Source organism: Notamacropus eugenii, chromosome 6, assembly GCF_028372415.1.
Source record: "Notamacropus eugenii isolate mMacEug1 chromosome 6, mMacEug1.pri_v2, whole genome shotgun sequence".
NCBI lineage: Eukaryota > Metazoa > Chordata > Mammalia > Diprotodontia > Macropodidae > Notamacropus > Notamacropus eugenii.
The window spans coordinates 344,924,945-344,950,781 of NC_092877.1; the positions used below are offsets into that span (position 1 = coordinate 344,924,945).

The window sequence follows — 25,837 nt, forward strand, 5'->3', positions numbered from 1 at the left end:
TTAGAAACTCATTACATTTTTGAAAAGGTGGGAAAATTTCTTCTGGACTTCTATGGAACAGGACGTATCACTCCTACAATTGTTCCACATGAGCATCTTTGAGGTTTTTGAAAGCTGATATTCTGACCCAGTCTTTTCTTCTCCAGGCCATCCAGTTCCTTTCTTTTATTATCCTCCTTCTATGGCATGATTTCTAATCCATTCCTCATTCTAGCAAAACTTCTTTGGACAAGTGCAAATTTTTGTTTTGTTTTTTTTTTTTAATTAGAGAACCTATAATTTTATTGGCATAGAATCTGTGGGATAGGAACACTCCCTCAACCAAAGGCAATCATTTGCTCTTGCATTATGGTTTTAGATTTGCCTGGGCCACTGAAAAGTTAAGTGACTTGACTGGGACCATCCAGTCAGCATTCATTAGAGGAAGGATATAAACCCAGATTTTCCTGACCTGGAAGTCAGTCCTCTGGTCACCATTCTGCTGCCTCAAAAGGTATCAATGTCCCTATTAAATGTGACCCCCCCCCCCGAAGGACAGCATTTAGGTGTGGTCTGCCAGACAGTACTAGGCTGACTGCCTTCTCTTTCTAGACACTATACTTCTCTATGAAGCGTCAGATCTCCTTAGCTTTTTCTTTCGCCATAGGGTCATGAGATTAAAAATTTAAAGGAACTTCAGAATTCATCCAGTAATTAAATGTGTCCCTCTAGGCTCTCAAGTGTAGCCTTTTGACTGAATCCAAACGTCATAGAACAAATCCCCTTAGTAAAAGGATTTGTTTTGTAAAACTTGGACTCAGTCAAAAGGATGCACCCAAGGACCTAGAAGGCCACATGTGGCCTTGGGGGTCACAGGTTTCCCCCGCCCCCATTCTAGTCCCTCACTGTACAGAAGTGAGGCTCAGAGGGAGAAATTATTGCTTAAGGATGGGCAATGAGTCCCAATTCGAGATCCAAACCTTGGGAATTCTGATTAAATTCAGTGCCATTTCCATTGCAAAATTCCACCTCTTGTTTCCTATCATCCTCTTTTACTCCTTGGGAATAAAGAAGGGAAAGAAGGAGCAGTTGTTTATTCAGATACATGTTGAAGAAAGCACCTTGGAGAGGACCAGTTCATATCAAAGTAGGGCAAGAATATTCATGCCCAAATTTGGCCCAGCCTCTTCCAGGCCTTCTTTCTTGTAAAATCTCCAAGGGCCTTAGCAGCAGTGGAAGACAAGCAAGGTGACTTAGTGTCACAAGTTTCATTACAGCTAGGCCTGCCTCACTCATCCTGGGTTATCCCCAGAGGGGTCAAAAACGCTCCTGGTGTTCAGTATTTCAACAGAATGTGCATAAATCACATAAGATGGGCTGTAAGATGCTTACCCAATAAACATCAGCAGACCTGATTTAAACAGCTTGAAAAAGGATCACCTTTAGATTTGAAAGAAACATGAACAAATCACTAAAATTCTCTAGGTTTCAGGTTCAGTAAAGTGACAGACTAGACTAAATGATCTCAAGTCTTTTTCAGCTCTGGATCTCAGATCAAGATCCTTTTTATTTCCCTGAAGTCATGACTATTGTAGATATGACTACTGGAAACAGCTGGGTACTGAGTCGGTCAGGAGATCCTTGTTCTAAGCACTTCTAGGTCTGCTCTCTAGCAATACAAACCTGGGCAAATCAATTTCTGTGTTCTCTGTGGCCCTGTTTCCTCATCCATAAAAAGAGAAATTTAGACCTGATTATGTTAAAGGTCCCTTCTAGTCTTAACCATCCTGTGGTTCTATTTTTACATTTAGGATCAATTCAGCAGCAAGGAGGTCATCAGGTTTTGATCAGATTAGGTATCATTGACCTCTTCTAAAACTGACCACATGGGGCTTTAAGGCTATCAAAACTCTTGACATCCATCTTCTTGTTTGAGCCTCTTTAGCAGCTCTCTGCAGTTATAATCCCCATTTATGTTGAGGAGGAAACATGCAGAAAGGTAAACTGATCCAGACAGAGTTACACGACTGGTTAATGTTAGAAGATGGGTTTGACCTTGGAACTTTTGGGCTCAAGTCTAGCCATGAATCCACATTCCACAGCATCCAAAGTACTAAAGAAAGTACAGCATCTCTTTTAGGAAGAAAAAAAAAAGTGTTTACTTCCAACCTAATAACCACAAGGGGGTGGAATGGGATCACTATATCATGTTTTTTGCTTCCCAGCAAATCTTTAAATGTAACTTTCTGTGTACTCTGTAGGACAGAGTCTGTACGACACATTTTTGACCACTTTGTAATATGTGGAAATCTACTTTTTAAAAAAAAAAAACAACATTATGCTAAATGAAAGATCTCTTTTAATAAAAAGGAAAAATCACAAAAGTTTAATGGCCCCATACAATATCCCTAAATTAGAAAGTACTCAGTGTCATGTCAGCTGGGATTAGTTTTCTAATTTCAGGAAAGGCAGACCCAGAACCGCAGCTCTAAGTTAATATGGATGGGGGAGGAGGGTCAATCTTGAAAACTTTCTAATAAGAGAGAATAGTTAGTTGTGCACTTACCCTCACTTTCCTCTGGGAACATCAGAATTTCCAGTCTCCTTCATAAAAGTAAAAGGGCTCTAAGCTCCCTGTAAGCACCCAGGATAACAAGATATCACATACAGTACAGACATGCCTCAGAGGATAGGCATTATCTTATCCCAACAAGAACTACAAAGAACTTGCTTCTAAGCTTATAAACAGTCAAGACAATTCTTCCTCCTCTCTCCTCTCCAATGGGCCTCCATCATACCAACACAGTGTTCCAAATTTAAATATTACTCTACATGGGCCTCCCCTGGCTCCCCAACAAGGGGAAAGACCTAACTGTTGCCAGGGAGTCCAGTGGATCCTCCCTTCTCTTGGAACCTTCAGAGTCCACATGACTCACAGTACAACAAAGGACAGATCCAGGTTGATGCTCCACATTGTGCCCCTCTGCCATGATGATCCTTCACCTTTGCACCTGTCAACAGCCCTTTTTCTCCTGGAGGAGGGGCACATAAATGCAATGGCCTCCCCAAGATCCCGAGGTATCTATAACCTCAGTTCTGTCTGCATTTCTTTTCCTTCTCCCTCTTCTGTCCTGGGGTCTTTTATGAGACCAAGGCCAATATGCATGTAAATACTGAGGCTCTAGTGTGGACTTTTAATGATTAAGCCAGTAAACCATGTGCCAGGCACTGTGCTGGGTGCTAGAGTACAAAGACGAAAGCAAAGCAATCCTGCCCTAAGGAGTGGACATTCTAATGAGACAACATGTGCATCTATAGGTGTATACCAAACACACATCTGTGCTAGGCCTAGGGGGTTGGAGTACTGGGCCCTCTATCTTTCCAGGAGTAGGGAACCTGGGGCCTTGAGGCCACATGGGGTCTTCTAGGTCCTTGGGTGTGGCCTTTTGACTGAGTCCAAGTTTTACAGAACAAATCCTTTTATTAAGGGGATTTGTTCTGTGAAGTTTGGATTCAGTCAGAGGGCCACACTTGGGGACCTAGATGTTTACATGTGGCCTTGAGGCTGCAGGTTCTCCCGCTCTGATAGACCAACCATGCATTCACCCACTCACAGAGCAGCCTCAGTCCTGAAGAAGCTGGACTTCCAAAGAAAAGTGATAGGCTCTTTTGCCTCATTGTCCCTCTGGCTTTTTCCACCACCTCCCTACAGCCCTGGAGGTAAAGTGACTTAGGTTTTGGATAATGTCTAAGGTTTCCCCAAATGGAGAAGCTGAAGATTATTCAACATACAGTGCAGAACAGGGATAGGACAGCTATTTGTACAGAAAAGAATGTGGGAGATGCAAGCGTGTACATTGACAAAAAAGCTTCAAAACAAGCAGCGGTAGCAGAGTACGGGTCGCACTTCTCAGGAGAAGAGTTGGGTCAAGAGTTGATACAGTTTGTAACTGACTGCTGAAGAGACATCTGACATTTCACCCTAGCTCTGCACTGTTCACACGATTCCCTGAGGCATATGTTTTTTGGACTTGGCCAAAATGGGAATTTCTTTTCCTTTACTAGGCACATTTGTTACATGGACATTTAGCTAGGCTTACTAAGCATTAGCTTCAGGCTATCTCCTACACTTAATGTTTCCTTCCTTGATCATAAGTGAAAAAATAGGGATTCTGAGATTGTTTTCTAATGGTCCATGTTTTCTAGGGGCAACTAGGTGGTGTTGTGGATAGAGTGCTAGGCCTGGAGTTAGGAAGACTCATCTCCATGAGTTCAAATCTGGCCTCAGACACTTACTAGCTGTATGACTGTGGCAAGTCACTGAACTTTGTTTGCCTCAATTTCCCCATCTGTCATGAGCTGGAGAAGGAGTAAACCACTCCAGTATCTATGCCAAGAAAACCTCAAATGGGGTCACAAAGGACCTTGAAGTTGGAGCTTTGTTGCTTTTGAGGGCACCACTGCCCTCCTAGTCACCCAGGGCAAAATCTTGGTGTTCTCCTTGTTTCCTCATTCTCACTCATTTCACATAGACAGCCTTTTCCCAGATTTTGCTCTTACTACCTCCACAATGCCCCTCATTTCTATCTCTTCTCTACTCACACAGCAACCTCTTATTTCCCCTTGGCACCTCTTTCCTGGACTACTGCAATAGTATCTAATTAGTCAGTCAATAAATATTTATCAAGTACCTACTGTGTGCCAGGGACTGTGCCAAGCACTGGGAATACAAATATAAATATAAAGACAGTCCTTGTCCTCAAGGAGTTTATAGTCTAATGGAGAAAGACAACATATGCAAAGAAGCTGAAGAGTAAGAGGCAGAGGGAGGAAGGGGCATCATGGAGACAGAGATGTCCAAAAGCAATGCAGCTGGTGATAAGTGAGGGGGAGACTCTGCCAGGACCCTGGTTTAAGTGGAGGTCTGAGGGCTTGTGGTCAGAGGGGCATAGTGTCCTGAAGAGATGTGAATTCTAAGGCAGAAGATGAAATGGTGAATTTCCTGGGACATGGAGGCTTTACAGAAAAGTCTGAAGAAGTCCAAAGGCAGAGTAGCTGGTGGGAAATGGGGAAGAGACTGTGTGGGTCCCCTCCTTAAATGGAGATTTTGTAGTCTGTCTTCTATTCAGCTACCTAAGTGGTTTTTCCTAAAGTTCAGGCCTGATCACGTCACCATCCTGCTCAGAAAATCCCTTCTCTAGCTCATTTTACAGGTGAGGAAACTGAGGCAAAGGTTTAAGTGACTTACTCAGGGTCACTCAGCTAGTGTATGAGGCCAGGTTTGAACTCCCATCTTCCTGACCCCAGACTTCATGCCCTCTTTATGTCGCCACCTGGTGGTACTTATTACCTCTAGGATCACATTAAATTCCATTTACCTTTCTAGCTTAATTATACACTACTCCCCTTCATGAACTCTGTGGATCAATTTTATTGACTTTCTTACTGTTTCTTAGACACAACATTCTGTCTCTTGTCTCCATGTCTTTGTATTGGCTGTCCTGCACACTTGGAATGTATTGGGTCTTTACCTCCATTTCTTGGAATTACTAATTTCTTTTAAAAGGGCCAACTTCTGCTTAGGCCTTTCCTCCCCCTCCTCCCCCTTCTCTAACTCTAATCCATTTCCTATTAAAAATGACCTTGTAGATCTTTTTCACATATTTTTATACTCCTACATAACTCCCAAACTCTACATACATTCAAACCTGTACGAAGTATGTGTGTGTTTCTGTATGAATTTGTCTCCCCAGTAGAATGTAAGTTCCTCAAAAGCTGGGACTGTTATTTTTTTTTGTAGCCTATGGGCCTATGTAGGGCCCGAGTCATAGTAAGCAGGCACTTAATGAATGTTTGTTGAGATTAATCAACCAACTAGGAGGACAGTGGTTCCCTCAACAGAAATGGGGAGCTTCTGAAGGGGGTAAGGTGGGCTTTAAGGGAAAAGCAATGAGTTCAGTTTGGGATGTATGAGATTAAGATGTCTATGGAACATCCAGTTTGAAATGTACATTTGGGAGATGGAGATGAGAACCCAGAGCTCAGGGAGAGACTATAGCTGGATAGATAGACATGACAGTCATCTTCACAGAGATGATAATTAAACCTATGGAGGGAGTATAGAGAGAAAATAGTTGAAGACCCAGAATACAACCTGTCTGTAACACAGCCTGAGTTTTTTTACTTATATTTTGTTTATCATGGATAGGTCTTGGACTCTAGATTTGGAAGGGACCTAAGAAGGAGCAGGATTGGAATTTGAGATCTGTAATCTTTCTACTACAATCCTCTTGCGCACCATATTTCTTCACTTCTATTTTATTCATAGATCTTTTATTCTCAGTGTGTAGGGTTACACATATACACACATACATGTATATATACATACATACATATACAAATACACATATAGTTTTACACAAAAATCATAATACCATAGATTTAGAACTTCGGAGAGGAGGAAATTCAAACCCCAGAAGGTAAAGGGACTTGTCCAAGGTTACACAGGAATTAAGTTCTTTCATTCCAATTTCAGTTCCCTTTCAACTGTATCACACTCTCTCTAAAACTGATTACAACATTTTTGGAAATTGTTTTGGAAGTGGAAGTGAGGCATCAAAGATGGGGAGCAATCTATGTGGCCTCATCTTGAGTATGTTATTCATTATTCCAAAAACAATCCAAAATTTTTGGCATTTAAAAATCATTACAAATTTTCTAATTATCCCCCTCCTTTTTCATCCCAACATATTCATAACAGGAGGCAGCTTGGTGTAGTGAAAAGTAAACTAGATTTGGAGTCAAAGGTCCTGAGGTAAAATTCTAATTCTTCTCTCTTCATGACTTGAGAGGTTCAGTTTCCTGAGGACCTCTCTGGGCCTCAGTTTCTTCATCTGTAAAATGGAGGGGTTGAACAAAATGAGTCCTGAGGTCTTTTCCAGCACCACATCTAAGCTCCTTTGGGATCCAGTTCTGCTATCCTAGTAAAGACTAAAACTAGTTTGTGGGCAGAGCACTCCTGTCATCAAAGCAGGGGCATACAGCAGAAACTGGCAGCACAGAGACCGATGGATGGTAGGAATCATTAAGTACTGTGTTAGCAAGATTTCACCAGAGGCCAGCTGTATCAGGGAGCGGATAACTCAGTCCAGGCACCTTCTTTGAGGTTATTTAGGGGGAGTTCTGAGTCAAAGGAAGCAAGCAGGTGGCATGCTGGGAGCAGGGGGAGTTTCCAAAGTGGCCTATGACATTTGAAAAGAATGAAAATCTACTCTTCAGGGAGGGCTCTGGAAACCCTTTGCCAGATAATTGTACACTCGCTCCATTTGAATTCTCCAGAATGTGAGCGCCTGACAAAGAGAGGCCAAGCACATCTGAGCTTTTAATCACATCCTGGCCACACAGAAGGGAGTGTTCACAATTCTAATGCTGAGAATGACTTAGCAAGAAAGAAAGGCAGAGGAAGCATGCTGAGAGGGAAGGGATAATGGAAGAAACTGAGGCATGTGGAACATGGATTGGCTGTATTCTTTTTGACATCAGAGGTATTAACAAGGAACAGTAGGTGGGATGTGCCAAGGCTCAAATTTAAGCAACTGGATGGTGCAGCAGAAAGAGTACAGGACTGGGAATCAGAAGGATCTGAGTTCAAATTCTGCCTCAGACATTCCCTAACTGTGTGACCATGGGCAAGTCACACATACTCTCTGTGCTTCACTTTCCTCATCTGTAAAGTGGGGAAAATAATAGCATCTATCTTATGGGGTTGTGAAGATCAAAAGAGATAGCACATGTACTGTGCTTTGTAAACAATAAGGTACACCATAAATGAGAGCTATTATGACTATTTTATTTACTTACTATTATTATTATTATTATTAGCTTTGACAGGAGGAAAAGCTTCCTGATAAGAGTCTTAAGAGGCATTCATACTTCTTTTTTACACTTAATAGTATTTTATTTTTTCCAATTACATGTAAAGATAGTTTTCAACGTTCACTTTATATAAGATTTTGAATTCCAATTTTTTTTCTCCCTCCCTCCTACCCAAAGACTGTAATCAATCTGATTTAGGGTATACATGTGAAAGAAGAATTAGAACAGAAGAGAAAAATTCGGAGAAGAAGAAGAAGAAGAAGAAGAAGAAGAAGAAGAAGAAGAAGAAGAAGAGAGAGAGAGAGAGAGAGAGAGAGAGAGAGAGAGAGAGAGAGAGAGAGAGAAATAGTCTGCTTTGATCTGCATTCAGACTCCATAGGTCATTCTTTGGATGTGGATGGCATTTTCCATCAGCAGTGTTTTGGAATTGCCTTAGATCATTGTATTGCTGAGAAGAGCTATCGCTCAAAGTTGATCTTTGCACAATGTTGCTGTTACTGTAAAAGGTTTATTTGTTTTTGTTTTGAGGTAAGTGACTTAGCCAGGGGTCACATAGCTACTAAGTGTCTGAGGCTGAATTTTAATTCAGGTCCTCCTGACTCTACTGCACCACTTAAGCTGCCCCTCCATACTTCTTTTCTTTAGGAAGCATTACTTGATCAATTTGATCGCATTATGATGTACCTAGTCATTGGCTGGCTGTAGTATAAATCCCTGGGGGCTTTAGAAAGCATGAGCAAACTCTGGGAAGACCACCATCACTGGCAGCTGGGAAGAAAAGTAGCTATGGAAGAAGGGTCCAGCTCTTGGCCTTTTGCAGCACAGCAATTCACTCGGGGTTAAGCTCTGAGGAGATGCCTGCCCACAGCACCTAGTGAAACAATTTTCTCAGCAGATACACTGTCTCAATGGGGAGCGATGCGAAGGAACAGTGACCTTAGGGTCCTGCAGAGTGTGAGGTGTGAATTGCCTTAGCCATGCATATTCCCTACACAAGTATTTCTGTCCTAGTGTGGTTCTGTGTATTTATAGGAGAGTATGGCTCAGGTTTATTGGGGAAATGTTTTGTGGTTTCTGTTCTTATTACATCATTATGGTTAAGTATTTTTGTGTTAAGTTGTGTCCTCAGATTCCTTCTTGAAGTTGAACCCATTGTAGAGGGCTTATGTTTTAGGAGGATGCCTTGATCTGATAAAGTCATTCTCCAGAGGGACCCAATGTGTGAGGGTAAGGGGTACATGTTGGGGGGGGAGGTGAATTGCTCACAAGAAGTGCTACATGTATAAAGTAAGTATGAGGTAATTTGATGGGGGATGAGAGACAATGGAGTCTGAGCAGGGAAGTGACATGTTATACCTGTGCTTCAGAAATTTCAATTTGGGAGTTAAAACAGAGGATGGTTTGGAGAGAGGAGAAACTAGAGGCAGGGAGAGCAATTAGGTACCGATTCCAATGGCAGATGCCAGGTGTAAAAGGAACCTAAATTATAATAGTGGTTAGGTGGGTGGGCAGAGGGGATGGATCCAAGACACACTGTTCAGTTAAAAGCACCAAAATTTGGCAACAGTTTGACTCTGTAGGGTGAGTGAGAGTGAAGGGTTGAGGAAGATGGCAAAGGAAACCAAGAAGGAGCAGCCAGATAGGCAAGAGGAGATGGAGAAGAGACAGGAGCCATGAAAACCCAAAGAAGAGGGGTCCAGGAGGAGGGGATGACCAGCATGGTGGTCAACAGAGAGTCCAAGAATGAGAGCTGAGAAAAAGGCACCAGGTATGGCAGTTAAGAGACCAATGGCAACCTTGGAGTGAGCACTTTCAGTTGAATGATGATTTGGGAAGTGGATTGTAAGGGCTTGAGAGACTCAAAATGAGACCTTCTGATGGACACAATGGTATTTTGTTTTATGGGACCTGTCTTCAAGGATAATGAAAAGGAATAATGCCAAGCCTGGAGATTGGAGCTCTGGGACTTTTCCTTCTTCTGAGAGGGTCATGAATGTCATGCATTTTAGGAAGTGTGAACTTAGTAGGATTTTAACCAGCTAATCTTAACTTTTAAAAAAAGCCACACCATGTAGGCTGTCAACAAATAAAATTAGCATTCACAAATGCTTAATTTCCTCCTTGGCTTTTCTTGCCACTGCTGTCTCCTGGATCTTTTCCTCCTTGTTTGACCACTCCTGTCTCCTTTGCTGGATCATCATTCATGTCCCAAATCCTATATGTAGGTATACCCCAAAGCACTGTTATAAATCTAAGGCAAGTAACTAGCTTTTTTTTACCTTCAAAAAACAATTTGCTGATGTCTTTTGTTTTTACCTCACAGTTATTTCTGTGGCCACTGCTTCACCCATAGATTGAATTCTACCCTGCAACAAAGAAAAACAGTTAAAACCAATAGACACAGTGATCATATCTGATAAGGCCTAGCATGGTGTCTGGCACATGGTAGGGGCTTAATAAATGTTCATTCATTGACTGACAGCTGTATACAACATTCCATGTCCGCAATTTATCATTTCTGTATTTCCTCCTCAGTTTTCTGGGACCGAGATTGACCTTTGAAATTAAGCGGCTTGGCAGACCTTTAGTGTTATTTTTAAAATTTATATTAGGAACATGGAAACACAGATTCAGAGCTGCAAGGCAACTAACTTGTCTAGTGCAATTGCCTCATTTTATGGATAGGGAAACAAGTCCTCATCCATAAAATGGCTATAAAACAAAGATGATAAGTTACTTGCCTGAAGTCATATATCCTCATTAGTGGGGTCAAGATTCCAGTCCAAGATCCCTGACTCCAAATTGCACACTCCACTACTCCACAGTGTTGGGTTGTTGTAGTGATTGTCAATATTGTCCTGGTTCTGCTTTTTCCATTTGCATCAGTTCATACAAATCTACCCATGTTTCTCCAAGTAGCTCTAAGCCTTGTTCAGCAGCCAGCCAGATAGATGACAGGAAGTTAAAAAAAATATTTCAAACCTTTTGATCATTTTCTAGACTCTCAAGGAATGCCAAAGTCCTAGTTCCTCCTTGCCAGAGATAGCTTCTAATTAGTTTTGGCCTAGAAACAGAAAGCTCAGTGTGACATTATCAGTTCCATGGACTCAAATTTCCATTACACTCATTAGCTTGTTTGAAAACCAATACTTACCTGGAAAGAAAGCAAATAGGGAAGGAATTCTCTGAAACAATCCCCTGGATGGGGATCCCATCCACTAAAATAAAGATAAAAAGAGACAAAATATAGAATGTTAATTGCAACTATAATAAAATAATGTAACAATGTAAATAGCATTTCTGCTTGTCTCAGAAGTTCCTTTAAAAGGTAGGAGGGTCTGCCTTGTAACAGTTGCTCATAATTCAAACTCTATGTACTTTTTCTCTCTTCATAGAGTTCTATTCTGTTCGTAGGTCTATTGGTCTATATGTTGGTATATAGGCTTAATAGTGGTTTTATAAGGTCAGAGAATATTCAGTGACTTTTTGGGTTATAGTTCCAAATTGCTTTTAAGAATGACTACTGGAATGGCTAGGGAGCACAGTGGATCGAGCACCAGCCCTGGAGTCAGTAGGAACTGAGTGCAAATGTGGCCTGTGATATTACTGTGCTACTCTGGGCAAGTCACTTAACCCTGCTTTTCTTTAAAAAAGAAATGTGTACATGGGGAAGGCTATATCATTTCATAGCTCTAACTACTTTGAATCTATGTATTTATTTTCTCATAGGCTCTTGGATATTTGTCATGTTCTGTTTTTGTCAGCGCTGCTAATCTAATAGCTATGAGGCAGAACTTTAAAATTTTTTTAGTTTGCATTTCTCTAAATAATCAGTGACATGGAGTATTTTTTAAATGGTTATAAATAGCTTGGATTTCTTTCCTTCAGAACTGCGTGTTTATACTTTGACCATTTATCAAAAGGGGAATGGCTCTTACTATTGTAAATTTGAATTGATTCCTTATATATTTTGAAACTAAAATCTTTATCAGATGAACTTGCTGCCACCACCTCCAATCAACCATTTCCCTTCTACTCTTAGCCACATTGGATGTATTTGTACAATTTTTAAAAGATATATAGTCAAATTTGGCCATTTTTATCTTCTGGAATCCTCTCTGTCCCTTATTTGGTCATGATTTCTTTCCCTCCTATCCAAAGATCTGAAAAATAATTTCTTTCTTGCTCCTCTCTTTGGTTTGCAGTGTGGCTTCATTTGTAATTCCTGTGCCCAAGTCTGTTGGGATGGGGCTCTTCTTCTTGGTGGAGATGAATGCCCTGCCCTGCAGGAGGGGCCTTTCTGAGTTTCTCTTTGGGACTTTTCAGGACCAGGCCTGTTAGGGGCTTCTCAAACTCTGAGTTTCCTTCTTGACTTTTCAAGTGAGTTGCTTCAGGTGCTTCTGTCTTTCAGCTTTAAGAGAGAAGATAGAGAAGCCAACCCCACTTCAGACTGCTGAAGGAAAAGACTCTGGGAAAACGAGATGAGCTGGCAGCCATCAGGTCCCTATTCCCAGCTTGCTCTACTAGAGACTTTAGGAAGTTTCCCCGAGTGAGATTCAGGAAACTGTTCTGGTTGGGTTGAATTACCAGGCTCCCAATGGGAAAGATTCTCGGCTTTGTATTGTCTGCTATGCATTCTTTTATGTATACTTTTCTGATATCTATTTTGTGACTGATTGGGATAAATGAGTTTCTTTGCTATTTTCTAAATGTATTCTTTGTGGAACTGGTATTTAGTGAGAAGTTCTTCCTCCCCCTAAAAATGACAGAGTGATGAGAAGTTAGCCTGAATCCATTCATATCCCCTAGAACAATATTTAAGGGAGCTAACCCAGTACCCTCTTTCTCTGAGAAGAGCAGAGTGGCCTTGGGTCCCAGCTTTCTGCTTCCCTTCCAGACAGAAATGAATGTCTTCTTTGGAAAAGGGTGAGGCAGGGAGAGAATAGGCCAAAGATGTCTATTCTGCCTCCTTCCAAGTCACACAATGTCAACCTTTGCCACACATGGAGCCTCTCTACATATGGGCACCTTCTATATGTAAAGGACCTATTCCTCTTTCCTTACACTTATATTTAGGTCATATATTCATTTGGAGCTTATCTTAGAGTATGTTGTGAGGCATTGGTCTAAATCTGATTTCTGCCAGACTATTTTCCATTTTTCTCAGCAGTTTTTGTCAAGTAGTGAGTTTTAACCCCAGTAATTGTAGTCTTTAGGTTTATAGAACACTAGATTCATTTGCTTAAACATTTATTTCATGAATCTGTTCCATTAAAAACCTCTTTATTTCTTAACCAGTCACAAATTGTCTGATGTTTACTGCTTTGTAACATAGTTTGACATTTGGTACTGCCAGGTCTCCTTCCTTCCCACTTTTCTTTTTCATCATTTCCCTGGAGTTCCTTTTTGTTCCTTCAGGTGTATTTTTTTCTAATTCTATAAAGTAATCCTTTGGTAGTTTGATTGGTATGAATAAGTTAGTTAATTTAGGTTATATTGTAGTGTTTGTTACATTGGCTCGTCTTGCTCAGGAGCAATTAATATTTTTCCAATTATTTTGAGCCTGTCTTTATTTATGTAAATAGTATTTTGTAGTGTATTCACACAGTTTCTTGGCAGGTCAGCTCCTAAATATGTTATATGTTTTGTAGTTATTTTAAATGGTGTTTTTTTCAATTTCTTCCTGCTGGGTTTTATTGGTAATATTTAGAAAAGCGGATGATTTATGTGAATTTATTTTGTGCCCTACAAAGGGGCTGAAGTTATTGTTTCAATTAATTTTTTAGTTGGCTCTCTGGGGTTCTCTACAATATAATATCATCTGTAAAGAAAGGGAGGGAGAATTTCCTTTTTTCTTTGTCTATGCTTATTCTTTCAATGTCATTTTCTTATTTTCTTTCTACAGCTATCATAGTTAACGTTATCTTAAATGGTAGTGGTGACAATGTACGTTCTGGTTTCTTCACCTTGATCTTATTGGAAAGGCCTCTAGTTTATCATATGTTATATATCATATTATATTATGTATAATGTAACATATCATATTACATATAATGCTAGCTCTTGGTTTAGGTATATATTATTTACCATTGTTAACAATGACTACCCTGACCCTCACCGCCTGAGAGCAAGGTTTATTACTTTTTAACCCTACCTCAGGGTTCTCTAGTACCTTTGAGGGGGTTTAAGGGTATCTAATCTCTGACATTTAAGCCTCCACTAATGGTGTTCTTTCAATTATAGGGGTCTCCTGCATTCCAGTTCCATTTAACCATTTAATAATCAGATCATCTTTTATAAAGGATTATTTGCTTCAAAGGTCTCCCACTATGTCTAGGGCCATCTCCAGTCATCCTGATCTATATCTTGGTACTGGACTCAGATGGCTCTGGAGCATAAAGTGAGTCTGGGGAGTTTGTACAGCCCTCCCTCACTTAAATCCAATTCATGTCCATGTCATGGCATCACCTCCCAGGTGTCATGGTCCTCTTCAAGAATGAAGGACAAACAACAATGACAAGAATAAAAATGCAAATATTAACCCTGATAGCTGAGGGGGAGGGGCATAATTCCCCCATAGCATCTCCATGTCTAAGAAGGGAAGGGAGAGGAGGGCTGCAGTGTAGCTCTGTTCCTATGTAGCATGATCCCTTAAGTTCCAAGTCCAAAGTCCCCTGGGCTTTTGTCCTGGCACCTGAGTTTCTGATGTTTCCTTGCTGTGCTAGCTGCACCATCTACCCTGGAATCAAGAAGCTGTTCCTTTCCATGTGGTAAGGGAATGCCAAATGATGTTCCTTCCCAGAAGCAGGACTCTGTCATCTCCCACATGGGTGCCTCTACCTTAGGTAATCTGGCCATGGGCGAAACCCAGTTACATCCTGTTAAAGAATAGTCCATTTATTCTTGTTTCCTAGAATTTTAAAAAGAGAAATGTGTTTTATTTCGCCAAAACCTTTTCAGCATCAATCGATGTAATCATATGACTTTTTGTCATTTTTAATATTGGTATGCTCAATTATGTGTTTAATATTCCCAATATCAAACCAGTCTTGCATTCATGGTCATAGTGTATAATCTTTGTGACTCATTGCTATAGCCTCTTTGCTAGTATTTTAAAATTTTGCATCTATGCTTATTAGGGATATTGATCTTTAATTGTTTTATTTTTCTTCTGTTTTGATTTTCCCTGGTTTAGGTATTAAGACCATATTTGTATGACAGGAGAAAGTTGATAGGGTGCTGGGGATGGAAGCTCAATTCCATGTGGACAGTCTCGGGCGGGTAAAGGTGGGAACTTCTAAATCTTAGAGTTCTCACGAGACCCCCCAGGAAACGACTGGGAATAGAGGTGAACCGAGCTATCTCGTGTATTTCCACCTCTTCCCGTGAGAGACGTGATGGGAGAGAGCTCTCCCTGCCCTCGAGATTGTCCCGGATCTGGGCACACTATTGTTATCTAACAGCACGGTATTCAGATGCAAACTATGCTGCTGGAGAGTTTAAGTAGGATCAGGAAAGCCTGAAAGCTCTCTTGGGCGGAGGGGCGCGGAGCGGACAGGACAACAAGGCTCCGCTTTTCCTCTCTCCTCTCTCCCCTCCCCCTCTCTCCCCACTTACACTTCTACTTCCAATCTCTTATTGTAAGATCTTTGCCTCCTTGGGAGATTCTTCACTCCCTCCTAAGGAAGAATTCCCCTGCACTTGTAACTAGACCCTGAAATAAAGCTCAACCCTTGTTCGACTCTGGAACGTCCTTTCTCTCATACGAGCATCCGGTTTGGCCAACCGAAGACCTCGGGAGGTGAGGTAAGAAGACTCGGGTAGCCCTCAGGCCTCTAGGCCTGGCAATAGGGTTCCTTCTTTTGTTATTTTTGCAAATAATTTGTGCAATATTGGATTATTGGGGGAAGGTGGTCCTGGTGGTTTTTGTTTTTGGAAGTTTACTTATGATTTGTTTAATTTCTTTTTTTGATATTTTCTGACATTCTGACATTTTTCTGACATTCTGACATTTTTCTGACATTCTGACATTGTTTGAATTTTCTGCTTATTTTTCTGTTGCTTTGGGTATTTTATATCTTTGTAAAATTCATCCATTTCATTGAAGTCAGTTTTATTGGCATGCAGTTAGACAAAATAGTTTCTAGTAATAGCTTTCATTTCTTCATTTGTTGTGAATTCTTCTGTTATTTTTTATTTGAGTAATTTGATTTTTGTCTTTCTTTTTAAAAAAACAAAATTAGCTAATATGTTTATTTTTTTTTAAAGAAGTCACTTAGTGTTATTAGGGCACTGTTGTTTTTTTTTTTTAATATTAATTAATTAATTTATTTCACTTTTAACATTCATTTTCACAGAATTTTGGGGTTCCAAATTTTCTCCCCCCTTGTCCCCTCCCCCCATCCCAAAACACCGAGCATTCCAATTGCCCACATCACCACTCCGCTCTCTCCTCCATCATTCCTCTCTGCCCTTGTCTCCATCCTCTCCTCTATCCTGTTGTGCCAAATAACTTTCTATACCCCTTTACCTGTATTTCTTATTTGCTAGAGGCAAGAACAGTACTTGACAGTTATTCCTAAAACTTTGAGTTCCAACTTCTTTTCCTCCCTCCCTCCCCTCCCCCTCCCTTTGGAAGGCAAGCAATTCAATATAGGCCAAATCTGTGTAGTTTTGCAAATGACTTCCATAATAGTCGTGTTGTATAAGACTAACTATATTTCCCTCCATCCTATCCTGCTTCCAATTACTTCTATTCTCTCTTTTGATCCTGTCCCTCGCTATGAGTGTCGACCTCAGTACCCTCCTCCTCATGCCCTCCATTCCATCGTCCCTCCCACCCTGCTTATCCCCTTGTCCCCCACCTTCCTGTATTGTAAGATAGGTTTTCATACCAAAATGAGTTTGCATTTTATTCCTTCCTTTAGTGGAATGTGATGAGAGTAAACTTCATGTTTTTCTCTCACATCCCCTCTTTTTCCCCAAACTAAAAAAATCTTTTGCTTGCCTCTTTTATGAGAGATAATTTGCCCCAATCCATTTCTCCCTTTCTCCTCCCATATATTTCTCTCTCACTGCTTGATTTCATTTTTTTTTAAGATATGATCCCATCCTCCCTCTCCACCCCTTCCCTTTGGAAGGCAAACAATTCAATATAGGCCAAATCTGTGTAGTTTTCCAAATGACTTCCATAATAGTTGTGTTGTATAGGACTAACTATATTTCCCTCCATCCTATCCTGTCCCCCATTACTTCTGTTCTCTTTTGATCCTATCCCTCCCCATGAGTGTCGACCTCAAATTGCACTCTCCTCCCCATGCCCTCCCTTCTATCATCCCCCCCACCCTGCTTATCCCCTTATCCCCCACTTTCCTGTATTGTGAGATAGGTTTTCCTACCAAAATGAGTGTGCATTTTATTCTTTCCTTTAGTGGAATGTGATGAGAGTAAACTTCATGTTTTTCTCTCACCTCCCCTCTTTATCCCTCCACTAATAAGTCTTTTGCTTGCCTCTTTTATGAGAGATAATTTGCCCCATTCCATTTCTCCCTTTCTCCTCCCAATATATTTCTCTCTCACTGCTTGATTTCATTTTTTTAAGATATGATCCCATCCTCTTCAATTCACTCTGTGCACTCTGTCTCTATGTGTGTGTGCATGTGTGTGTGTGTAATCCCACCCAGTACCCAGATACTGAAAAGTTTCAAGAGTTACAAATATTGTCTTTCCATGTAGGAATGCAAACAGTTCAACTCTAGTAAGTCCCTTATGACTTCTCCTTGCTGTTCACCTTTTCATGGTTCTCTTCATTCTTGTGTTTGGAAGTCAAATTTTCTTATCAGCTCTGGTCTTTTCATCAAGAATGTTTGAAAATCCTCTATTTCATTGAAAGACCAATTTTTCCCCTGAAGTATTATACTCAGTTTTGCTGGGTAGCTGATTCTTGGTTTTAGTCCTAGTTCCTTTGACTTCTGGAATATCCTATTCCATGCCCTTTGATCCCTTAATGTAGAAGCTGCTAGATCTTGTGTTATCCTGATTGTATTTCCACAGTACTTGAATTGTTTCTTTCTAGCTGCTTGCAATATTTTCTCCTTGACCTGGGAATTCTGGAATTTGGCCACAATATTCCTAGGAGTTTCTCTTTTTGGATCTTTTTCAGGTGGTGATCGGTGGATTTTTCCAATATTTATTTTGCCCTCTGGTTCTAGAATATCAGGGCAGTTTTCCTTGATAATTTCATGAAAGATGATGTCTAGGCTCTTTTTTTGATCATGGCTTTCAGGTAGGCCCATAATTTTTAAATTTTCTCTCCTGGATCTATTTTCCAGGTCAGTTGTTTTTCCAATGAGATATTTCACATTCTCTTCCATTTTTTCATTCTTTTGGTTTTGTTTTGTGATTTCTTGGTTTCTCATAAAGTCATTAGCCTCCATCTGCTCCATTCTAATTTTGAAAGAACTATTTTCTTCAATGAGCTTTTGAATCTCCTTTTCCATTTGGCTAATTCTGCTTTTGAAAGCATTCTTCTCCTCATTGGCTTCTTGAATCTCCTTTGCCAATTGAGTTAGCCTATTTTTCAGGGTGTTATTTTCTTCAGCATTTTTTTGGATCTCCTTTAGCAGGGAGCTGATCTGTTGTTCATACTTTGCTTGCAAGTCTTTTATTGCTCTTCCCAGTTTTTCCTCCACCTCTCTAACACAATTTTGAAAATTTTTTGAGCTCTTTATGGCCTTTTCCCAGAACTGATCCCATTGAGTGGGCTGGGATGTAGAAGCACTGACTTCCGTGTCTTCCCCTGATGGTGAGCACCGCTCTTCCTCATCAGAAGGGAGGGGAGAAGAAACCTGCTCACCAAGAAAGTAACCCTCTATGGTCTTGGTTTTTTTCCCTTTTCTGGGCATTTTCCCAGCCAGTGACTTGAGGTCTGAATATTCTCCTCACACCCACCTCGCCTCCTGATCCTCCCAGCCAGTGCTTGGGGTCTGAGGCTCAAATGCTGCTCCCCAGCCTCAGGGCTTTGGGTGGGGGCAGGGCTGCTATTCAGTGTGAGATTATGTTCAGGTGTTCAGGTGGGGGCAGGGCCACCTCTCAGGCTCAGTTCCCTCAGGGGGTTTATGAGGAGACCTTCAACAATGGATCCGGGCTCCTGCCTGCTTGGTGAGCCCTGGTCTGCTTCCGCCTCCGCTGTTGCCTCCCGAGGGGGCCTGAGTATGGGGGCACCCCATTCCCCTCTCAACCCACCAAAGAGACCTTCTCACTGACCCCCGTCACCTGTGGGTGGAGGGACCCACGTGGCCGCTGGAGATCCCGTCCCTGAAGTCCACTCGGATCTTCTCCTCTCGGTGCCAGGCCGGGGCAGGGCTGGGCTGGGCTCCGCGTCCGCAGCGCTACGGACCTTTTGCGAGAGGTTTGCAGGTCCCTCTGGAACAGATATCTTATCAGCTCTGCTGTTATGTGGCTTCTCCTGTTCCCGAATTTATTGGCAGCTCTTTACTACAGATATTTCATGGGCTGTGGGTTTGGAGGTAGCATATTTGTGTGTTTCTACTCCGCAATCTTGGCTCCACCCCTAGGGCACTGTTTTTGCTTTCAGTTTTATTAATCTCTTAATTAATTTTCAGGATTCCAATTCTGATGTTTAATTGAGGTTTTAAAAATATCTGTTTCCCAGTGTTTTTAGTCACATGCTAAATTTGTTGATATGTTTTCTCTCTTTCGTTGAGGAAAGTGTTTAGAGATATAAATTTTCCCATGAGAAAAATTTTGGTCACATCTAAAAATTTTTGCATGTTATCTCATTGTTGTCATGATATTTAGTGAAATTATCCATGCCTTCTGTGATTTTTTTCTTTGACTCACAAATTCTTTAGAATTAACTTATTTAGTCTCCAATTAATTTCAATATTTTTTCAACTACCTTTTTTAACGTGTAATTTTTATTGCATTATGGGTTGTAAAGGATGTATTTAACATTACTGAATTTTTTTTTTGCGTTTTTGTGAGGATTTTTTGTCCAAATACTTGTTTATCTTCTGCAAAGATGCCTTGCATGGCAAAGCAATATGTGTACTCCTTTCTATTTCCATTAAATAACTGCTAAAGGTCTAGCAAATCTAACTTTTCTAAATTCTCTTCAGGTCTTTTTATTTCTTTCTTGTTTATTTTTTGGTCAGATTTGTCTAGCTCTAGAAGGAGTGCATTGAGGTTTCCCACTAAAATAATTTTTATTGTTTGTCTCTTCCTGTAACCCAGTTAGTTTTGTCTTTAAGTATAGAAATAATGGGCTATCATGCACATATACTAAATATTGAAATTAATTCATACTCTATAGTACCTTTCAGAAATATGTAGTTTCTCTGTTTATCTTTTTTAACAAAGTCAATTTTTGCTATTATCTTGTCTGATATTATGATCACCCCTCCTGTCTTTTTTTGTAGTTGTTGTTCAGGTGAGACATAATAACTTTTTCTCCAACCCCTTATTTTGACTCTATGAGAGTCCATATGTTTTGGGTATATTTCTTATACACTTCACTTTGTGGGATTTTGCTTTGAAATCCATCCTGTTACCATCTTCCATTTTATGAATGGGTTCATCCTTTTCACATTCATAGTCATGATTGCTAATTGTGTATTTCCTTCTATTTTATTCTTTTATACTTGCCCTTTCATTTCTCCTTGGTTCTTTTTTTATCACAGATTTTTACCTTTTCTTTCTTTACTTTTAAACCCATCTTCATTATCCCCCACTCTGAGATCAGGGTTTGTTTTGCTTATAACTAACCCCTCCCTGAATTTATCCTTCCTCTTATTCCTCCTTTTCTTCTTTCTCTATTTCTCCGTTCAGTTGAATTTATTTCTACATTAAGTGTATTTTCAACCCTCTTTTGACCAGTTTGGATGAAAGCTTTCCTTTTCCCCTTCCTGTATTCTCCCACCTTCCCTTTCTTTGCTTGTAGATGTTTTGGAGTCATTCTCTTCTGAGTTTGTGTTTTGGTTATTCCTGACACCATAATAGTCCTTTGTCTTTTTTGTTGCTCCTGTTTAGTTGTTGTTGTTGTTTACGCTTTCTTCCCAGATTGGGACTTTGTGTTAGGGTTAGGTTCTGTGCACTTTCGATGAGACTGCCGTGGCCTTGTATGATCCTCACCTGTCTTATCTGGTGTCCTGCTGTTGGGGTCAGAGCAAGGATGCAGCAGTTGTCTGCTGCTCCTTGCTTGAACATCCCCCCTTTTGGTTTAGATGATAGCACCATGGTCCTTTCCTTCTCTTGGGGTCTGACTCCTCAGTCCTGGATCGCCCTAGTTGCTGTCCAAGTGTGACTTGAATTAGGCTAAAAAGATGACCTTCTGTGTTCCATTTACTCAGCCCGGCTCTGACCTGAGACCTTCCTTGGTGTAAGTGTCAAGGGAACTGGGCTGTAACATTTTCTCTGATTCCACTGTCTTGGCTGATCTCCCAGTCCTCTTATTTTACAGGTGAGGAAACCTCAGCCCAGACAGGACAAGATTTGTTCAAGTCTCACAGAGTGGTCGCAGAACCAAAATCTGAACCTAGGGCCTTTGCCTGCAAAATCAGTGTTTTCTCTCTGTATAGACCTTTCTAATATCTGCCATCCTATGACTTTTTTACTTTACTGATTTAATTTATTTAGCATTTGTTAAGCACTTGCCAATATGTATTGTGTCCAATATGATAAGGTCTCACGTTTAGAGATAGAAGTTACAGGAGAGGCCACCTGGTCCAACTCCCTCCCTTTCTAGATGGGGAAACTGAAGCTCACAGATCGCAGAGTTGGGATTTGAACTCAGATCTTGTGCTTTCTAGTTCACCTTTCCCCTACTTTCTCCAGAGCTCACTGCTCTTTGTAGAGCATCATGAATTAGTCTCTGTCCTCATTCTGTTGGGGACATAAGAGATGATATTTACCTAAGGCTTTGCAGAAGTGGTAAGGGCGACTCTGAGCATGCCCTATGGTGAGGGGAGGCATAAGACCTGCCCCCCCCAACACAAACAGATCATGAGTCTCCCAATAATCCAACGAGGCAGGTGCTATTATTCTTCTCATTTTATAGATGTGGAAAATGAGGCTAAGAGGTCCCAAAGCCCATAGGTGTCTGAGGGGGGAAGTTTCCAGGTATTCCAGAACCCTTATATTTAACCTATTCCCTTAGATTCATTCCATCAGCAGATATCTGGAATCACCATGGGCCTATTTCAAACACCCCCAATACTCAATGACGAGAATCTAGTGAGTGTTGTATAATTCTGCCTTTGGCTATCTAGATGAGGTCTAATTGTTTTTGGTATTGTCCAGCATCCCCACTGTCCTGTTCTTGTTGTGTGTCATGTTGTTGAATTCTTCCCAGAAAGTGGGTTAAAAAACTCACCTTTGCAGTAGCTGACTGGTTGACTGGGTCACCTTGAGGTTGTTTGCGAATCCCTTTGGCCTTAACAGGAGCAGTGCCTTAGCTTGGAAAATATTCATTTTCCTTTGGTATCCAATTGAACAAAATGCTAGATTTATTCTTGTCGAGTGGAGCCTATCAGTCTGTTAACATGGGTATTCTAGTTGAAATTCAGACTTCATCTCTTGCTTGGAAAATGTAGGTTAATCAGGGGAGGCACTGTGACTCAGAGAGCCAGGCAACTGACAAGATCTTGAGTCTTCTCCAGCCAAAGTTTGTTTTGGATTTGGGATATGACCTTGAACCAGGGCCCTGACCTTTTAGCGGCTCAATTTCCTACCTACAAAAGTGGGTTAGCAAGAGTGACTTGGAGGGGCTGGGGGGACTCGATGAGGAGAGCAAGAGTGTTTGCAAAGTTCCTGACAAAAGAAACTGAGATGTTTCTATTATATTGTCCTTGGAAAGAAGTTTCAAAATAAATGAAGCATATAGACTGTTAAAGCTTGCTTTTCCCCTCTTTCCTTTCTGCTGGTCAGAGAATCTCGGAGGAAGAAGGATTCTCAGAGTTTATTTAGTCAAACCCATAGATGAGTCAGAATTACAGAATTTTAGTTAGGTGGGGATGTCACAGGCTATCCAGCCTAATTCACACCTGAAAATGAGCTCCCAATACAGTGTACCTGACAGATGGTCATCTTAGCTGTATGATCCTGGACAAGTCACTTCGCTTCTGTTTGCCTCAGTTTCTTCAACTGTAAAATGTGGATAATCATAGCCCCTAACTCCCAGGGTGGTTTTCAGAATAAAATGAGATATTTGTGAAACACTTAGCTCTCTACCTGACCTATTGTAGGGGCTATATAAATGCTGAATGCTATTATCATTATTATTCCCTCCTGTGGCAGCCCATTCCACTCTGGTGCCCCAGAGAAAATTAGCTGCCCAGCACCTTTTCCTGAAAAGCATTCCTTTTAGCCAGATAATCTGTTAAATGACTGCCTTCCCAGGGTCAGGATCCCTCCTGAAACAATTCCAAGCAGGCCCAAATGAGAATGGCCCAGACTGTCTGATGTTTCCTGGCTGCTGCACCCCAAATTATCCACCTTCTTCCTTGCTGCTGCTGCTAGGGAGGCAAAGTGGGATAGCTGGAGAAGTACTTAAATCAGGGGTCAGAGCTTGTGTGTTCAAATTCTGACTTCTTTGTGACACAGGACAAATCATTGACCTCTCTCCTGGCTTCAGTTTCCTTATCTGTGAAATGAAGGGGTTGAAAATGATGACCTGGAAGGGTCCCTTCCAACTCTGGATCAACAATCTTATGCTTCTCTGATCTTTGAGGTACTTTCTAACCAAACATTAGTGATGTTTGTGGAATCAGAGGATTTGAATTCAAATCCTGATTCTGTCCTCATGTTAGTTGTATAATCTTGTACAATGGATAAGTCACTTGACTTCTCAGGATCTCAGTTTCCTCATCTGTAAAATGGGTTGGACTAGTCAGGGCTTCTTAAATTTTTTCCACTTGTGACCCCCTTTCACTTGGGTATGTAGGTATATAAAATAGGTATACAAATCAAACATTTGCTGATAATAAATCATAAAGAAATTTATTTTAAAGCAATTTTTTGGTATGCATATAATTTTACCATTTGTTAAAGATGAAAGGAAATTTGCATACTGAGATGGATATGCTTTTTTATTTTTACATAAAAAATTAAATCTTGGTGGAATATTTAATACTGCCAGATGTTTTCAGTGTTTTTTTTAGAGTTGATCAATATTTTGATTTTATAATTGCCAATGCTGAGAATGTCACTTCAAATAAATATGTAAGTACAAAATGGCAGAAATATATTTAGGGCCATTTCAGAAATTATTGGAAATTCTGGCTTCATCCTAAGCCAGAGTTAATTTAGTGATTTTGTATGTTCAATAAAAACACTGCAATGCATAATATGGAATAGTCTTGAATCTGAGCCGAGGTGTTTCTAGGAGCATTTGTTGGCATTACATGGCATGATAGCATGCCTAGTCCAAAGTGCGCATGTTGTGTGTTCAGAACCAAGGCTGCAGGGAAGTTGTGTCGTACAACACAGGCAAGCACCACCAGAAACACCTTGGATTCGTTACATATCTGATTTTAATTAATTTTGGGTTTTTGGACTTTCAGAGACCTTTTACCATAGCCAAATTTTTCACAACACCCACATTCAGTTACAGGACCCCATATGGGGTTGAGACCCACAGTTTTAAGAAGCACTGGATTAGATAATCTCTGCAGTGCCTTCTAGCTCTCATTCCTGTTGTAGCTGGGGGATAGAGGTTGTTGATCTGGATAAATTGACTCAGATTCCTTCAGTGCTCAGTTCAGATCCAATTTTTTTCAAGAGGACTGTCCTAGTTGTTGAGGATGGTGGTGTTCTTGACAGCAATAGGTAAATTTGGGAAAGGGATTGTTTTGGGAGGAAAGATAGATTCTGTTTTGGACATTGGTTTTAAGATGTTTGTGTGGTTGTCCTTCATACTCAGAGAGGACTAAGATGACATCATTATGTTGGGACCAATGGACAGAGTGTTTGACTGTGGCTGATCAGACCAATAAGAGCTCAGGAGACTCTTCCACAGGTGGAGCACAAATAATCTGTATGAATATTTTGGAAAGAGATGTTTCTAAATGTACACATCTCACATTTCTTTTGAGTTACTGCAATTTTGCTTTGATCACAGAGCCCAGAACTTTCTTTAATGTGGGCATGCCATACTGGGTGATCTTGTGCCACTGTCTCTCATGTCTTTCATGACACCAGAGTTCTTCAGAGACAGTGTGAGAGTGTCCCTGTATCACTTCTGACTTCCATGTGAAAACTTGCCTTCTGCGAGTTCTCTGTAACATAGTCGTCTAGGCAAACGTACTTTTGACATTTGAAACACATGGCTAGCCACTTGGAATTGTGCTCTCTGCAGTAGAGTTTGAATGTTTGGGAGTTCATCTCAAGAAAGGACCTCAGTGTCTGGTACCTTATCCTGCCAGGTGATCTTCAGGATCTTTCTAAGACAGTTCAAATGGAAGCAATTCAGTTTCCTGGCATGGCACTGGTAGACTGTCCAGATTTCACAGACAGAAAACAATGAGGTCAGCACTATAGATTTGTAGACCTTCAGTTTGGCAGGCAGCCTAATACCTCTTCTCTCTCACACTTTCCTTCAGGGCTTCCCAAATACTGAGCTGGCTCTGGCAATGCATGCATCAACCTCATCTATGTATACCTCCCTGGAAAGTATACTGTCAAGGTAAATGAATTTATCTGTAGTATTCATATTTCTCCATTTACTGTAACCACTGGGTCTGTGAATGGATGGTGTGGTGCTGGCTGATGGAGAACCTCTTTTTTTTTTTTTTTTTTTGGTGTTAATTGGCAAGCTAAAATTAGCACAAGTGGTAGAGAATTAATCCATACTTTGTTACATCTTAGACTTAGAGGCTGAATTGAGTGCATTATCAGCTGTGAATAAAAAGTCACACACCAACTTTTCTTCCACTTTAGTCTTGGTTTATAACATTTTAAAGTTACA

The 25,837-nt window shown here is 40.7% G+C and overlaps 1 long non-coding RNA gene across 1 annotated transcript in view; it reads left to right on the forward strand.

The window, feature by feature from the left end:
- The window catches only part of LOC140510097 (uncharacterized), a 37,562-nt gene that overhangs the window by 1,135 nt on the left and 10,590 nt on the right, over positions 1-25,837 (forward strand). Inside the window, exon 2 of the long non-coding RNA XR_011969088.1 lies at positions 25,473-25,555. This is a non-coding gene — a long non-coding RNA (uncharacterized lncRNA). The remainder of the gene's footprint in view (positions 1-25,472; positions 25,556-25,837) is intronic.